At 37.2% G+C, this 18,416-nt stretch overlaps 1 long non-coding RNA gene across 1 annotated transcript; it reads right to left on the bottom strand.

The window, feature by feature from the left end:
- Nucleotides 1-16,874: 16,874 nt before the first annotated feature.
- Nucleotides 16,875-18,043, bottom strand: LOC115438771 (uncharacterized). Its single transcript, XR_003938155.1, has 3 exons — nucleotides 17,635-18,043; nucleotides 17,005-17,602; nucleotides 16,875-16,973 (listed from the first exon to the last, which is right to left on the bottom strand). It is a non-coding gene; the product is annotated as an uncharacterized LOC115438771 (long non-coding RNA).
- Nucleotides 18,044-18,416: the final 373 nt, after the last annotated feature.

An 18,416-nucleotide genomic window follows, 5' to 3' on the forward strand; every position in this document is an offset into this window, starting at 1 on the left:
AGCCCCAGCTTCAGAAATTATCACGTGTTGAGTTCACTGCAGTTGCCAAGATGTAATGTAACTTAGAGATTGATTGGTTTCAGTGTAAATGTTGTATCATTAAACTAAGCATCTAATCGTCAGGAATATTTTGTAGTGAAACAGGATACAGTTATGGATGGACTATGTGGTCACAAATGGTGCAATAATAAAAAAAAATTTATCAGTTACAGTAAATGTTAAAAAAATTGTCTCTCTCAAGTGCAGGTTTTGGTTTAATCTTTCAAGTCCTAAACAGTTGCTGGTGACCAAAATCATCTACTGAACTAAAATGTTTAATACCTGTTGATCCATTAATCCTATCAACACATGTAAATAATTGGCGTAAAATGTAATTTGTCCTCTTTTCATTGTCATCAGATATGACCAATTTGGACGTTCAGAGGCTCCATAGTGAACGTGGAAACACCATCATCTCCAACAACATTGATTCTTTAGTAAAACCCATGGAGTTAACAAGTCACCATTTAGTCCAAATCCATCATCATGTCTTTACCCAGAAAGGCCTCGTGTTCTGGAAACAAATGCTGATTTTTGCAGTTACAGCCGTGGGAGTAGTTGTAAAGCATGGGAAGATTACACATAAACACACACTTGGGGACTGTTTGGAACAAAAACAGTCTTGTACTGTTGGCAGCTGAACCGTGAACACTCACACACCAGTGTCTTGACGGTAGTTTTTGGAGAACACATTTCCTTTTTCTTAAACAGGACTCAGTGTTTTCTGTTTCAACTCCTGTTGAACACTGAACATATGGATGTAAACTAGACAGGCTTTTTCCAAACATGGCTCTACTATGTCAGAAAGCATTTTGTGACTGTCCTGACTCAGGGTAGAGGGTGTAGTGTCTACTTTCCTGCTCTGCCCTTCATGACTAATGTGACTTATTTTGGATGAGTCACAACACAGCGGCCCACACCTTTAAGATCAACTGGAAAATGTCTCCAAGGGTGGATGGAGCATATGTTTTTCTATCCAGCTCCTTCTAGGGGAGTCTTGCCCTGTAAAACTTAGATGAGGATGAGTAAAAGGGCAGACAGGACGAACTGCAGGAGAGATACTGAGGATATGTGTGCATGTAGTAAGACAAAAGGAGGTCATCAGAGAGACGAGTGACTGTGTATTTACTACGGACACAGGGAGACGGCTGGTGAAATTATAGACCTCATAATATATTTGCTGGCAGCAGAGAACATGTAAAAATGCCAAAGCAGCTTCACACGTCTATTCTGTTCATTTTAACAAACTGTAAAAACCACAAGGTGCTAAAATCAGACTTCTTTTGCATCATACTTGATCAGAAAACTGATAATAAGGCTCACTGTTGGGCGAGCGAAATACATGTTCAGGTTTTTGTGTTATTTTTGCCTCTGGCAGAGAAGAGAAAAGGGAGATGCAGAATTAAAAATCACTGGTTTAGTTGTAGTTATTATGCACTTTGCAGAGTCCTTTTAGGAAAAAATACACAAAATGTCCTAATTTATTACTTGGTAGATTAATACAGGTAGCATATTATTTTTAGAGTTAAATTATGATACTGAAAAGAAAGCTGCAGTAAGTTGTGTTTTTTATGATGAAAAAAAAAGTAAGACAAGATATTATCCAACAGGAACCGTAAAATCAATCTGATGCATCTACTCTCTTTACATCAAAATATGTTAGGAGCTATATAAAAAGTGTAATATTTCACAAAAATCTTGAAATATCCTAAAATATCCTATATATAGTTTGTTCATGATTCAGTTCAAATTTGCATAAAAAAGAAAAAGAAAACTCCCTCAATGATTTTCCTAAACATCACACTTTTTTTTTCAACAAATTTTTCAACATTCTGTTAAACTCTTCCTGAGTTACACAGTTTTAAACATATTGAAGACACAATTATAATATTCACTGTGGATGCATATAAAATCTCTATTACCTCTGCACCAATAATGACACCTTAACTTTGATATGAGCTCTTAAACAATACTTTCCTTTCTACAATATACTATACTACTACTATATACTATACATACCCTACTTTTCTTTTTTTCCTTACAATTCTGACTCCTTAGTCTTTTCTTTATGCACCGTTACATTTCAAAACACAACCCAGGTTTATAACATGGGGCCACCCTTGAAAAATAGCATAATTTGGGGATTTTTTTTCATTGAAAAAATGTAAACACAGTCTCTGGAGGATATGGAAAAAAGGCAATATTACCAGCAACATGTATACATAGTTATTTTTATTAAAAAAAGAAAGAAAAAAGTAATGGCATGTGCAAAGTAGTGTCTATGCCTTATAATATCACTAATACAAATGTGTAAAAGCTGCACTGACACAGATGATATTTACTCCTTATTGAAACAGTCATTTTCTGATACTAATAGTGAGCAATTCAGTTGTTGCCATTGGAGTTTGATTTCCAGCCCTGAATATGAGATGAGTCAAACATAACAGGCTGCATCCATCAGTCACTGATTACATTTGGTGAATATGAATTTGGGTTTGCGTTTAGTTATATTATTTGACATTACATGGTTTCATACAGATCAAACCATTATTATTATCATAAAACTGAAAAATTCTCACTTTCTGAAAATTTTAAGTCCAGTCTAGTCTGATCTTATACTTAATACAATGTACAGTTTTTTGGTGTTCCTACTGGCATTTTCAAACACAAATTGACAATATGACAACCGGTGATTAATTCCTACCAGATTCAATATAATAACTCAGATCTCCAGCTCACAACTCACATATTTATCACAAAAATAACAGCACATTTTAACACTCTTTGGTAACATGGAGATCCTCATCAACATATAGTAGATGTAAAATGTCACATAAATAAAAATGAATTGCAAACATTACACAACAGAACATATAGTGTGTTATTTTCTGGCTGAGTTCTTACATAAAGCTTTCCTGACTAAGGGACAGGTGTTTTCTGGGGATGTAAAAGTGACCATATTTGGACACAAGTTTAGCTGCTTCTTTTTTTTCTCTTCAGATGTAGTTTTAGCATAATAGAAAACCATCTCTTCAAATCCTGGACCATATACAGACACCACCTCCACCTCTCTGCCTTCAGGACATGTTGCATCAGGTACCTTCCGCACCTCAGACAAGCCCATGCACCATCAGCTACATCAGTAACTCACACTTTAACTCCACTAGGGATTTACCCCCGGAGTCACCCCCCCCACACACACCTCAGAACATCATATCAACAAAGCTGTAACTGGGTTAATACTTGTTTTTCTGTGTGTCTTTACTTAGAAAATAAAGAAAATCTTAGTGAGAAAAATGTGCACTTTTGATATAAACATGATCACAAGGATATTTGTTGGAATGGGCTTCAACTTTAAGAGCATCCCCTAGGGGAAAAACAGATCGTTCACCTGCCAAGTCAGACTTTCAGAGATTCAGTTCATAATGAAACACATTTTTTCATGACAGATTTCTTGACTGTGGATATGGTTAACAGGTTCCACTAACAAAACTGTAACATAACTCACTTGAAGTTTGATGACGTTACCATTTTACAAAGTAAGGTTGCACTGATCCAATATTAAGATCAGATATCGGTCCCAATATCAACATTTTAGTTGGACTGAGGATCTGTAAAAGCAACCGATCCATAAGACTGATCCTTCCCCTTTAAATTTTTGCTACACAGGCAACTTCATACATGCCAAGAATTGAGTGGAGTTGTTGCAAACACACACAGGCAACGTGGAACGAACTAAGGGGTCTGTGGTTTGGAGGTATTTCAACTTTACCACACCAACCAGCTCGACGACAGTTTGTAATTCTTCTAAAGTGAATGTTGCAAGGGGTGGTGGTAGCACTGCCAAATACAACAAAACAAATTTGATTAAGCACCTGAAGAAGCACCACACAAAGAAGCATGAGGAATTCCAACAGCTCAACAGATCAAAAGGACCCGCTCCTGCTGGAGGTAGTACACAGCTAATGTTGGTAGATGCTCTACAGAGACAGGAAAAATTTCAACAGTATCGGATCATTACCGGGCATCCACTGACACACAAGGCCCCAGCATCGGTATCAGCATCGGAACTGAAAAAGTAGGATCAGTGCACCCCTATTACAAGTCAGCATGCTAGTGGTTAGCTGACCTCTGACCCCTTTGGTTCTCTCTTCTGTCCAAATATGCCACCTCCGGCTCTGAACAGCCAATATGGCAACACTCAAATCACAAAAAACTGACTTCAAAACTGCAGTTCAGACACCAATAGGTGATGCACTGTATATAAAATATAAATACATGTATTATAAAGTAGGGTGACCATGTTTAGATTTTCAAAGAAAGAGAACACTCAGCTCCACTCAAGATACTTGATCACATGCTATGTAAGTACTGTAGTATTCTGTGCAAAGCACCGATAACACCAGAGAAAATATCTCAGTGAAATAGGCTGCTTGGAATCATTTCATTACTCTAGCTGTAGAAGTGTCATAAAAGCTGCTGTGTGTATGTACTTGTGTCCTTTTTGTCAGTTCATATTTGTTCAGGTTATTCACATTTTATTTTTAAAGGATAGACTGTTAATGTAAATCTGATCTGTATGTGGTTCCTGAACTAAAACAAGTTTGACACCTTTGACTCTTAATAACTTTAGTATAATTTTTTGGGCTGATTGTGGCCTATGGGCCATATATTTGCCACCCCTGCTATAGTGCGTCTAAGAACAGGTCTGTCCATCCCCACATCCACATGGATCAGTGCCTTTCACTGCCCTAATGTCCCATATGTCACTGGAAAGCACAAAGTCTTTTCTTTCAGTGGGATTTGGAACTTTTTTCATTGTACGAACAGTGACAGCAATGGACAAGGAAATTGCATTTGTGCCAATACATACGCATTTAAAGAGTTTTTCCTGTGGGGGAAAAAAAAAAAAAAGGACATTTTCACTAATTAATAAAAACTGACTGGGTGCTCCGGACAGGATGTGAAAAGAGGATGTTTGGTCACCCTATTATAAAGTACTACAGAACAATAAACTGTATGAAGCCATTATTTCATTGCTCATCAGCAAAATAACATGGTAAGCAAACTCTTCCAGTCCAGTCCAGAAGATAAAGAATGAATACACACAGACTTAAATAAACACATTAGCATAGCAACATTAACATGAACCACTCATAGCACATAGTGCTCTGTAAAACACTGCACTACAGGCCATTAGGGAGATTGGAGAGCACTGATATTTAATGATACAATCTGTCTGTAAAAGGAGATCATACAATAAATTAAAAAGAGATCACAATCTAAAATTTTGCCCTTGGCATCTGTTTGATCAGATGTGGATCTGGGTAGCAGTGTCATGATTTGGGCTCACTTCGCTGCCTCAGTACTAGGATGGCCTACTATTAATGAGCTACAAATTCTGAACGCTAAAAGAAAATACTGCTGGAAAATAATGTCAAGATATCCAACTGCGACCTGAAAGTCAAAAGAAAGTGGATGGTGCAGTAACAGGACGACCTTGAACAGAAGAATCATTCTGTTAGTGAACGGCTGAAGCAGAAATTAATAGCTTTGGATAGAACTGAATCATACAGAGATGCGTTTGAAGAATCTAAAGCAGGAAGTTTATATAAGGAAGACCGCAAACATGCTGAGATGAAAATGTTATGTAAAGAAATAGGATGGACCTCTAAGTCAATGCACAGAGTTTAGAAGAAAACCAAAAGGGCTTCACACCAGTTACTGAAGGGCAAGGTTCACAGACTTTTACCATAAAGAACTATTCAAGACTATATTTAAATAAATAAATTGGGAATTTCACAGTTTTTATCCTCTTTGTTTAATTGGGATCCCTTGGTGTACAGTAGTGTTAGGACTTGCTGTCATATTTTTTTGTCATATTTATGCAGAAAAAGAGAAAATTACCATGGGTTCGCACACTTTTTCTTGCAAGTGAATATCTAATTATGTTCTTTTTTGTGAACCTAGGACAAGTGAGTAGAGGTTTGGATGCCTTATAGCATTTGTGTAAACCACTTGAATCTAAATTATGGAGTAAAAAAAACCAACACCCAGAAACATGAAGCTGCATCTGGTAAGACAAAAATCAAAGCCTCGTGCTTTTGACAGATTTTACTTATTTTACTACACAGAAAACCCTACAGTAAATAAAATCTATACACGTCTGAGCTAAAGATAATGACTAAAGGATGATTTTGCATGTGTGGCAAAGAAGAGGAAAAAATATTAATGACCCCTATTATTTTTATTGAAACAGAGGAAGATTTTAATGATGATCTGTTATTTGAAATGTAAACCAGTGAGATCCAGTGGTTATTTTCTGTGTTTCACCAGCAGCAGCATGGAATTAGCATTGTACATCAGTCACCTGTCACTGCTTCAAACAAAGAGCTGACAAACTGAGGTTCACTGTTTGAGCCTTTTCAACAAGAGGTTCATCATTAATTCAGAGCCATTTCACATAAATCATCATGATTTAAGTGATTTACCGGATGTGAGCTTAGAATTCATCAATGTGTTGGCAACGTACCAGCCTCAAATTTCGCAGCCTGTCATGATAAAATTGATTCTGCAGCTGTGGCAGATGTCATTACTTTTTTAGTGTGGCCCATGCAGTATTAACAAGTGTTACATAACCCTAATCAGAGAAGTAAAGTGAGGCTTTGAGAAACCTCCACACCACTGAGCAATTTCTCGTTAATCTTTAATTAAGCATAAGGTGCAGTGTTGATTCATCCTTTCTCGACAAGTGCTATTTTCAGCCAGCTTCGCCCACTCTTACCCTCTCTGGGGAGGCAGAGGGTGCTTTAAAAGCAAGGAAGAGGCTACCAAACATTCCTGTCAAAGTGAAATTAGATTGAGTACAGCCATTTCAAAGTGGGTGCTTGTTTTGATTGTGGACATCCAAGCTAAGTGATGATGAAAATGTTTGCTAGGTGAGGCTCTATGTGCTTGATACTATGATTAGGACTTCCAAAATCTCATTAGAGATAATTCAGGTGGATATTCAATTAAACATATGCCATTAACCCACAACGATGCTTTATCCATGTTCTTTTGGGACTTGTCTGCTGTGATGTGACTACCACCATGTTCCTGTTGTGTACTTTATAACCCTGTGCCTCAGCATGTTTTAAACATTTTCACATTTCTCACAGTAACATGAGGACGATACATAACCTCCTCTGAAAGACTGCACCAGCACACTGCACACATTTCACTCTGAATTGCAAAGGAGGTGAAGTACAGCGCTGTACTCACTGTATGTACAGTCACTGGAAACAATCTCGTAACATCAACAGGGTGCACTGAAACACTGATTCCCTGCACCACTTGTGACTTATGCACAAAAATAAGAGAGCTATAAATCTTCTTCTCTAACTTTAAACTAACAATTATCCTGTTAAAATCAGGATCTCAGCATATGCACAGAGAACTTCCACTGAACAAACAGGACTGGAACAAACCGACTAGTCCACAGCCTGTAATTGGGCAAACGGGCTAAAATTTCGACAGTGACAAAGTGGATAAAGACAAAAGGGGAAACAATTACGGTGAATCTACCCTAGGTGTTCCATTGTCATTGGATAACAGGTTGGACAGGGTTTCAAATCTCTTACATAATGAACTGAAGGGTGGGAGTCCAAGTACAACACCACTTAAGCACATGTTGGGAAACAAAGGAACACAGAGTTCTCAGGAAGTTACAAAACAGAAAGGAAAAACGATGACAAATTGGGTAGTAAAAACAACAGAGCACAGACTGCTCTTATAGGAAATTAGATTGATTGCGACAAATTCAGTTCATTTATGCTGAAGAGCTCCTTCAGATTCACTAAGGGACCAAAATGCCTCTAAGAGCATTTTCAGACTGGGTATCCGGGTCTGTGCTGTACCTGGATACGATTACACCTTTCCCAAAGATGTTGCGTTCACAAACATGTGCCGTGGCCCATGCCCAAGAACGAGTGGGTGTTACAGGGCTAAAACAATAGGTGGCGGTGTGGAAGGAATTCTGTAGCTATCCAACAAACGTAGAATTGACAACCTCTTGTGTCATCAACCGAGCGACTGTTCTGTTCATTTGTTTACAATGGTGGCAAGACAGGCAATACTTTTCTATCTGTTAGCCTGTTTGAGGCAAAGAGACAAAGAGCGACCTTCATTGTCCCTGATATATCACTGAGCGGGTTGGTCGATGAGGTGAGCCCATGCTGCGTGAATCTGAGGCTTTTTCAGGTGATTTTCGTGGTGATTAAGTCACTTCCGGGTCTCGGGTACAGATCGCTTTCACACTGCAACATTCTGTACTGGAATCCACACAGTCCATACCCAGGACTACCTTCTCAGCTGGACTCAGGTACGGTACTTGTGCATAGAACCTTTGCATTCATGTTGATAAAATTAACAGCCTTAGGGTTGAGCTGTTTTTCCTACCAGTTAGAACTAGATCATGCATTTAACTAGATATTACCTAAACCCGTTACCTGTCAGTGTGAAAATTCATCTTAAGCATAACATCAGATTTATCACTTTTAACACTAGTGTTGTTAATGATTTGAGGTTTCATTGTTGAATTTGTAGAAATGATTAATTAGCTGCTCTTATTTGATTTGCTGACATCACAGTGGGTTCAGTGGACTATAAGGACCACATTCGAATAAAATGGTGATTATTTTTCAGATTATTTAATTACCAGCTGTCTATCCAGTTATCCCATTTCAACTATCCAAAAAGCCTAAAATCTACTCACATTTCGACCGTGGTGTTAAGTTTTGGATGGGGGCTTCGTTGTATTCTGAGTGTTAGTCCAATATTTCAGCAGACCTTTTCTATTCCTTGAACTTTAATGATGCTGCAGAGCCCCGGTTAGCCTGTGTGGAATGTTATGCAACAGCATAATCAGTCATTTGTTTAGTTTAGTTTTGGTACCATTTACCTCTGTTCAGATGCATGCCATAAACCAGACCACAGGGACTTTCCAACATACAGACATGTACATGTGTTACTGTACTTAATGAAGAATTTAATTAAGTATTTCCTGCCAGTAACTGGAGGAGTGATGATGTACTTAATGCTTAATACATAGTTTGCAGAAGCCTGTTCAAACATGAGACTCTCCTCATCAGTTCACATCCAGGAGAATGATTACAGTAACAGTGACAAAACCTGTGGGTGATTATGTAACAACACTGCTCAGAGGATAAGGTCTCTCACATTGCAACAAGACATAATCACAGGAGGCACAAAACTGATATATCCATTAGCTCAAATGTTTAATTTGGATCAAAATGATCCAGATTTAGAAATCCCAGACTTCCCTAAACCGGTTCAAATAATCTATCCACATCTGACTGGATCAGCCTGATCCACATATAAACATTTCCAGATGGTCAAATCCAGATAACCAGGGCTATAAACGGGGCAACATGTAACACTGTAGGCTGTAAGATCAATGAAGTGCTCAAATCAGTTGAAGTACTTTTTAATATTGTGTGTGACTTACTATGTAAATTGTTGAAAAAAATGTTGATTTGTGAAGAAACATACATTACCCGATGGCATTAAATGACTGATTTGGGTTGATGTAATATCAGTGTGTGACTGAATGGGCTTAAATACTTAAAAACAATTGACAAAATCTGACTGTTTATTATATACAGTGATAAATAACAGTAAATACATTGTTTGTTTCATAATAACTGTTTGGGGGGTATTTAATGGAGACAAAATCATTTTATCAATTTAATCCATCCTTGGGCTGCCTCCATCTTGTCTTTGTACATACATGTGGAAAACACAAAATCAATATGGTCTGTGTCCTCAGAACATCCTACAGGTGGAAGTTTAGAGTCGGAACAGAGTTTGGTAAAACAGCTTTTTGATTTGCAACCTCTTCATTATGAAATGATTTACAGAAGACCCTAAAAGTATCAGAACTTGGGAAAATAATGCTCTTGTTCATGTAACTGCCTCTAAATTTTGCAGTGAAATCATTCTTGAAACCTTCCTTTATTTGTTTCTTTTATTGTCTAGAATTACACATTGCGGTTTATTTATTTGTAAGGTATGAAATTTGTTTATTGTGTCTTGTGGTAATTAAATCCACCAAGCAGCTGTCAATATGAAACAAAATTAAAGTATTTCATTTCAATAGGATTTACCCACAAAAGAACAAATCACTCAAGTATTTTTTGTGATGTAAAACACATGCTATCCACATTGTGAAAATTGTATACTTGTTTGTATTTATTTCAGATGAAAATTTCAGAACATCTAATCCTCTTTGTTTTGGGCTTTATTTGGTCTACATTTTTTTGTTTTCATTTTCAGTCCAAAGTGGCACAGGTGTAACTCTGCTCCAACACACTGATGTTGCCACTGAACAAAAATTAGGTGTAATTTTATTATCAATATATGTTGTTTGACAGCAGCAAAGAGTATTGACAAAAAGATTGGAGAAAATAAGCAAAATTGTGGTGCTTTTTGAGAACTGTCCATAATATCAGAAAAGTAGTTCTGTCTGTGTGCAATTCTGTTGCAATAGTAGGGTGGAAGGATTCTTGTACATTTAGTTTGATAATCCTTTTTCCCCATCTGTCCAAATACACATTAAAGTGGTTCTGTATAACACTGATAATGGGTCAGTCTGGTACCAGAAAGCACTTAGGACCAAAACCACCAACAAATCATTCCTATGTATCCACAGACTGAATCAATCACTGATTAAAGTATGAAGCTCCAAACATCTGTATTATAGTATCATCAAGTTTTCTTCTTCAAAACTAAAACTCACTGATGCTTATTTTAACAGTTGCTTAAAATGACAGTGTCAGCTGATAGTTTATATTGTAGCTCTGTTGACTTAGCTCGGTTTTTTGAACAGAAAACAGCCACAGTAACACCACAAATCACCTCTGTTTTCTGTACGGTTTGTGTTGTCAATAACTGAACTAAAGATCTGTTTGGAATCAAACAAACAAGGTCAGAACTGTCACAGTTTAGTCTGAACTGTGCATCAACAAACAGCAATTTAGCAAGGATTATAACACCCCATAATAACTTTATACCTTATAACTCACCCATGAAGAAGAAACATTTCAACATCAAACTCCATTCTTTTCATTTAAAGTTGTGTCCAGTGGGGCTGCAACAACTACTTGACTAATATAACAAAATTAGTCGACTAATTTAGTAGTTGATGGGTCCATGTGATGTCATCGCATATATCCCATGCTAAAAAATGTTTCACTGTAGCAAATTGAAGTAGCTTATGCCCCTGTTCCACTGCACCTTCCCAGCATGACTCGGCTCGACTCGACTTGACACGGTTTTAGTGCTTTTCCACTGGGGGTTGTACCTGGTAACTGTACTTTTTTTTTGTACCACCTCCGGTGAGGTTCTATCAAGGCTGAGTTGGCACTGAAATTTCACTGCCGGCCACTGATTAGTCAGAGGGAGTGTCGTCACACATGCTGGTCTTCAGCGTCATACTTCTGTATGGCTTTAATAACTCTCCTTCGCTTTTCAAGCATGTTTTGTCTCGCTGATTGTATCCGTTTCTGGCTCTCGTTTCAGCTTTTCTGTGACAAAAAGCCACAGACTGATCAACAAGTACAGCAGCGTTACTGACTACTATACCGAGTGGTACTTAAGTTGCCTATAAACGACATCACAACAGTTTCGACTCCGCTGACCACATCCATCTCATTTGTGCCGAGGTGATACCAATTGCAGTGGAAAAGCGACAGCACTGTACCAAATCGTGTAGAATCGAGTCGAGTTGAGCCAAGCTGGTACCATGCAGTGGAAAAGGGGCATTAGAGTGAGACATCTCACTTTTCCCAAATCTTTGATCCACTGACAGCACATGCGCACTAACGAGTCTGACCAGGAACAGAAGGAGGGGTTAGTAGCATAAGCGATGCTACCCGAAATACACATTCCAACATTTGGGAACATTTTGTATGTTGACTCAACCAAGAAAACTGTCACATGCCAGATCTGTAAGCTGAGCCTGGTGTAGCATGGGGCTATTTCAGCTATGTAAGAACATTTGCAGAGGAAACATATTTTGGATGATTTAGACGCACCTCATAAGATAATTAGCTCCTATACAAGTAGAGCAAGTCTATTGCTGTATGTGCATGTGTGAAGGATCATGACAGTTCAAAGATTAATGTCATTTTTCCTGACAATTTCATGATAAAATTGTTAAGAAGAGTACAGGATTCACGGACGGCTTTTAACAGAAAAAACAGATGTGTACCCCACAACACGCTACTGCTTTTATCGAGTCAACTCTAAACATGAAACATGAACATGTAGCGACCCTGCAACAATTGTTCTGTTAATGTTACTGTTTGAAAGTTCAGCAATAACTGTCTGTGATGCATTGAGAGTCTACAGGGCTAAGATGGATAGGTGAGTGGGTGACAATGGTATGGGGGCGGAGCCAGTGAGCCAGTGTGTGTGAGAAAGGTGTAAGCAGGAAGAGAGCAGATGAGTGAGACAGAGCCAGGAGTTAGGTTTCCCATTAATCTTTCTTTGTTATTTCGCCAAAATAAACCTTCATTTGTCCTTCACACCATATTTTGTTGCCGCAATCAATATAAATAAGAGCCATTGTGTTTTTGCAGTTCATAATCTGACAAGTTGTTACAGTAGTTGATGACCAGTCGACTATTAGTTACAGCCCTAGTGTCCAGTGGTGGAAACAACAACAGTGCTTCTAGCTTTTATCACCTGGTCACTTTCTTTGACTCCAAAAATTGTTTCTTAGTGGTTCTCATCCTTTCTGGTCAATTTGTGATGCTTTGGTCAAAGGCCCCGGATCGTTTTCCTCACCATGGCAGAGCACCAGAGAGACTCACTACTCCCTCTGGTGGTCACATAAATCTCCCAGCCCATCAGTGTAAATAAATTCTCTTCATATCTGTCTATCCTATATATGAGCATCTTTGGCAGTAACTCACAGCTCTTTTATTCTAAACACACCAATGCTAATTTTAGATAAATTTTCAACATTTAAAAGTAGAAATACCAAATATAACTCCATTAAGCAACCCTTATGCTGTTAATACTACCTGTTGGACATTTACAGAGCTGCTAATCCAACTTTTTTTTTTTTTATCATGAAACATGAGATCAGGGGAATTCCATCCAATGTTGCACAAAATTAAGGCACATCTCCTGACTCTAAAAAAGAATAATTTTGATTCAGATTTTAACTCTTAGACAGCGTTGGTCCTAATGTCATTTTGAGATAGGTAAGAACATCCCAGTGTTATTCTATTATTCTCCTTAAATGAAGTCAAAACGTGGGTGGATTAAGCCTGGATCTCACGTGCCCCAGTGGCCACCTTCCTTGTCCAAACAGCACAGCAGTAGCATGTCTGTGTTTTGACATTGTTTGCCCTCTCCTTTGCGGTGTCATGTATCTATTGTACTGTTTAACTTTTGCTTATTGGCTGCCAGCGGTGCCTACCACCAAGCAAACACAACATACAGCCTGTGTTTGCAGAGGCTGTGATTGATGAAAGGTAAACACTAATGCTTTTGCACACAGGATTATGTCCATCCATCATGCACTTACAGATCTGATTCAAATACTCATGTGACTATGGCTTGACAACAGATTTCTGGGTAATGCAGTGTCTTTACAGTGAATTTTCTGGATGATCTTAAGAGTCGAACTAACGTGGTCCAACAGGCTCAGCTGCTTTTCTACCATCTGGGTCACCTCGGCCCGTCGCCCATGGTAACGACACCCACCTACCTGCTCTGCCTCTATGGTAACCCCTGTTTTCCCATCAGAGCTGCTGAGCTGCTCTTACGTTGGTCACATGTATTTTCTTTTATCACTTTTGCGAGTTTCTGGAGAGGAGTGGGCTGCCTGCTGGGAACTGGAGCTGAAACATTTTTCATGTGATTATCAGCTGAAGGTGTGATGTCATGCTAAAAGCAAAAAGGAAGCGGCTTTTATGGAGTATTGCATCATGTTTTAAGAAGCATAAAGTGAAGTTGAACATACTAGTAACAAGTGGTGCCAGGCACAACAAACCCTGCCCCTTGCATGTATTTTGCCTATTATTAATAAATGGGAAGATTTTTTTAAAAAATCATAAAACATTTTAACTTTGACCTACCTTTCCCAAAATGTAATGACATCTATTCTGGGTCATTGGCAATTTATAAACCCAATTTGGTATTAATTGAACCAATAATTTTGGTCCTAAAGTGTTAACAAACAAAGAAACAAACAAACTGAACCAAAAACAATACCCCTTGCCTCCCCCTTTGGGGGATGGGGTAATAATCCATGCACAATATTTTTCACTTCCTTCACAGATGCTAATAGTGGGTATGAAGGATGAGTTTTCTATAGATTCATTTGGCTCACATGATGCTCTGTTGGGTTTTCAGTCTCCTTCCCCCTGCTATCTGCATGTTTAACCCAGTTCAGACCAAAGATTCACAGTGAGGCAAGCTGCAATTTGTCGAGCACTGAGCTACAATTTCCTAAAACATTACCACTACGTGTGACTTTCCTCCTCCTCCTCCTCCTAAAACTTTGGGCTACTCCCTTTAGGGGTCGCCACAGTAAATCATCTTCTTCCATCTGGCCCTGTGCCCTGCATCTTCCTCTCACACACTACTTACCTGAATATCCTTCACAATAAATCTCATCTTTGGTTTTCCTCTTCCACCTGCTTGGTAGCACCATCTTCATCACCATTCTACCAATATATAATAATATATTAACTGCAACTTTCCTGACTTAGAAAATTATATTGTAAACTGATAAACATCACATGTGAAAATGATACAAACAGAACAAATAATTGCTTGTATCTCACACTGTCTGTAATACAACTTTTTTCTGTGGTAAAGTTTCAAGGGGTGCAATTTCATTGCATCTCTACCATCATTTTCATTTTATTTTTATGAGTGTCAGATAAAACACCAAATTTTATGCATTTACTTCTTTTACTCATGTACATTTTGATGTTGATAGTGTCTTAAATGTTCTATCTCTAAAATCCAAACATTTTTCACTGTTTCGTGTCATTTTGTGATCATAAAGACTTCAATCACAAATGACAGTAAAATTAAAAAAAAAAATAATTAAGAAATAAAAAATGTTTCAATACAATAGCTACCTGTAAATGGCACTATTTTTTGTCCTTTAACTACAATGACTTTTTTAGATGCTAAAATCATGTTCGATAATTACATTTATATTGGCAACTATCCATATTGACTCTTTTTTTAAGTTCAGACAATAATTTTGGATTTATTATAAAAGGAAATGCAACATACCTTATAACTCTGTCTGACAGTCTCCTTAGCTTTTGAATCTTTGTCCTGTAATGTTTTATTGAAGATGACAATGAGTTAGAAACATTATTTATCCAATTGAGATGATTCTATTGGAGTTTGTCTTTTGTGTATGTAAAGCACTGACTGTACTAATGTGCTTAGTGTATTACGTTATTGTCTCCTGTAAAGTGAGGGACCCCACAAAGAATAGCTGTTATGCAAAAGCTAATGAGCATCTAAGTACACTAAGCCAATTAGTTTTACTTTAAAATGTTGAGCATACATAACACCATCAATGTGACACTTTTTTTTTTTTTTTAAATTAGTATAGTTCCTAAATGCTCCGGCACATGTTTCCAATAGACTACTGTCTATGTCAATACGCACTTTTGTTTGTAGCATTGGCGTCCTTCAGCTCCTTTTAGCTCCGTTAGCAGGTTTGGGTACGTTGGCTCCATTAGCATCCTTTAGCTCCTCTTATCTCCTTTATCTCCGTTAGCATCCATTAGCTCCTCTTATCTCCTTTACCTCCGTTAGCATCCTTTAGCTCCTCTTATCTCCTTTACCTCCGTTTGCATACTTTAGCTCCGTTTATTTATTTTTTTTAACTGCTTCAAGTGCTTTAGCTCCGTTAGCATCCTTTTCTTATTTACTTCCTTTAGTATGCTGAGCCTCTTTAGCTCTGCTTGTGCATTTAGCATCATTTAACCTCTTGAAAATCCTTTAGCTTATTTATCCACTCTAGGTATTTTACCTCCGTTAGCATCCCTTATCAGATCCATCTGTAGCTCCATAAGGTACTTTAGCACTGTTAGCCTCTTTAGCTTCTTTAGCCTCTGTTAGCAGCTATCAGTTAATGACCTCTGACCTCCTCAAACACCTGCGACACAGCTCAACAAATAATGAAAAACTATTATAGGACTTACATTGACAGCTACTGTGACATGAATCACAATTTTTGCAGTTTTTGTATTACATTCTCACTGGAAAAAAAAAAAAAAAAAATTGTGGTCTTTCCTCTTACATATGGAGAGAATGATTTTTTTGTGCATTATCGAAATTTTGTGACACTCTTTACTTTACCTTTACCTGACCACTGAAATACCTGCAGTGTGTTTGTGTATAGACACTGTGTAAATTTACTGTATTAACATCAATAAAGTATCCTTCATTATATGTTTTTAAAAATACAAGGTTTAAAGTTACACATAAAACTGAAGAAAGAATCTGAAGAAATATGTCTTTGTAAGTATTGCGTTTCTTCAAATACTTTTACTGAAGTTGAGTTATCAAAATTAGATGGCACAAAGCTAAGCAATGACAAGCAGCAGATTGGCATAAAATACAATACAGAACTGGTACATTTTCAAAGAAAGTCAACATTTTCCGTTTTACATCTCCAATACCTATTGCAATAATACAGAGATGAATATAGTATACTGTAATCTGAATCAAGAATTTTCATTGTGTAGTTTTTATTTTTTTTAAAAATAATAAATAAAACTGAGCAGAGAGAAAAAAAACACAATGAAGTGAAGTATTATCTCAAAGTGAATCCAAGTTATTAATGATCTTGCCTGAATATTGGTGATATGAAATGTTTTCTTCAGCTCATGTTGATCAGTTTCCTACACTACAAACTAAATAGTTTAGTGACAGTTGTAACAGACAGAAATCAGTGTTTCACTAGTGCTCATCACACAAATCATATATCTAATCTGTGAAGTTTCAGTTAAATTAAGGACAGTTGTTTTGAAAAGAAGCTTTGACAATGGTGATTTGTCATGTACTGTAAACATGTTAGTAATTTGTAGCCCCCAGGCGTTACTGAATACTGTATGAAGGAGAATTTCTATTTTTAATCTCATAAGCAGCAACAGAGTTGGAAATCAGACATTTTTCTGCAGAACAGTCTTAAATTAACATCTCATCAAATATTTATTGATCAGATTATCTCCCAAGTGGCCATTTGAACAATTTAAAAATCTCTTTAATGCTCTAGATCAGTCGGTAATGCCATATGTTGGTTTCATCCACACTTCAGTAAAATAAATCATAATGATCAGAGAACATGAGATAAAACAGATTCATATTTAGGACACTATATACTGGGTTCTGTTTTTAATATGCATGTTGATTGCTTTTTTTTTCTTCTTCTTTTTTCTTTAAGATTCAGTTTAAGCAGAATCCTCCACTTTGGAAAAGTGAAGCTGATGTGGAACAGTGAGATTCTGCAGCTCTGCAGTTAATGACCACTTGAGGCTCCATTACAAGGTCAATCCCATAAACTCCCATGTTAAAATATGTAACTTTACAGCAGATATAAATATATTTACAACCTGGTTTTAGCCTCTGTAGTTAGTTTCTCTCTGTGAAAACTGTACAGGGTGTACATACTTATAACTCTTTATTTCATATAAGCCCTGCCATCATATACGCCCCTTTAAGGCTGCTAAGATTGACAGGTGAGGTTGATGCTACTTTTCACTGTTATGAAATACAACTGTATGTGTTAACATTCGTTATGGATTTGAAATGTTCTGATTGTGTTTATTATGACACTGGATGTTTCATTTTCACAAATATTAAAGATATTTGTCAGTTTAGCCTTTGGATTTCATAACAGAACATTTTCCTGTTTTAATTTCTGAAAATTAAAATACTTCCAATCTTGTTCCTTCAACAACAACAAAAATAAAACAAAAAAAATAAAACAAAACCAAATGAAAACAAACTGATGATTTTCAGACCAGTCTTATGATCTAGTAATAACCCTGGCCTAGAATTCCGATGTACCTATACTGCTATGTATCTGTGCAAATGGCAAATAAAGTCTATTCTATTCTATTCTATTTGAAAAGATCAGTTCACTGAATGAAACACTGTTGGTTCTGTAACAGTCAGATGATCTCTGAGATGATCTTTAACATCTTATCCATAGATCGCCGAATTATGACAACACCTGATTTCATCCAACATTCACTGCATCATGATTTTTTGAGATAAGTAACATGTTCATGATTCATTTGCAGTCTCTCATGAAACCAAACCAT

The sequence above is a fragment of the Sphaeramia orbicularis genome, chromosome 18 (genome assembly GCF_902148855.1).
Source record: "Sphaeramia orbicularis chromosome 18, fSphaOr1.1, whole genome shotgun sequence".
Taxonomy (NCBI): domain Eukaryota; kingdom Metazoa; phylum Chordata; class Actinopteri; order Kurtiformes; family Apogonidae; genus Sphaeramia; species Sphaeramia orbicularis.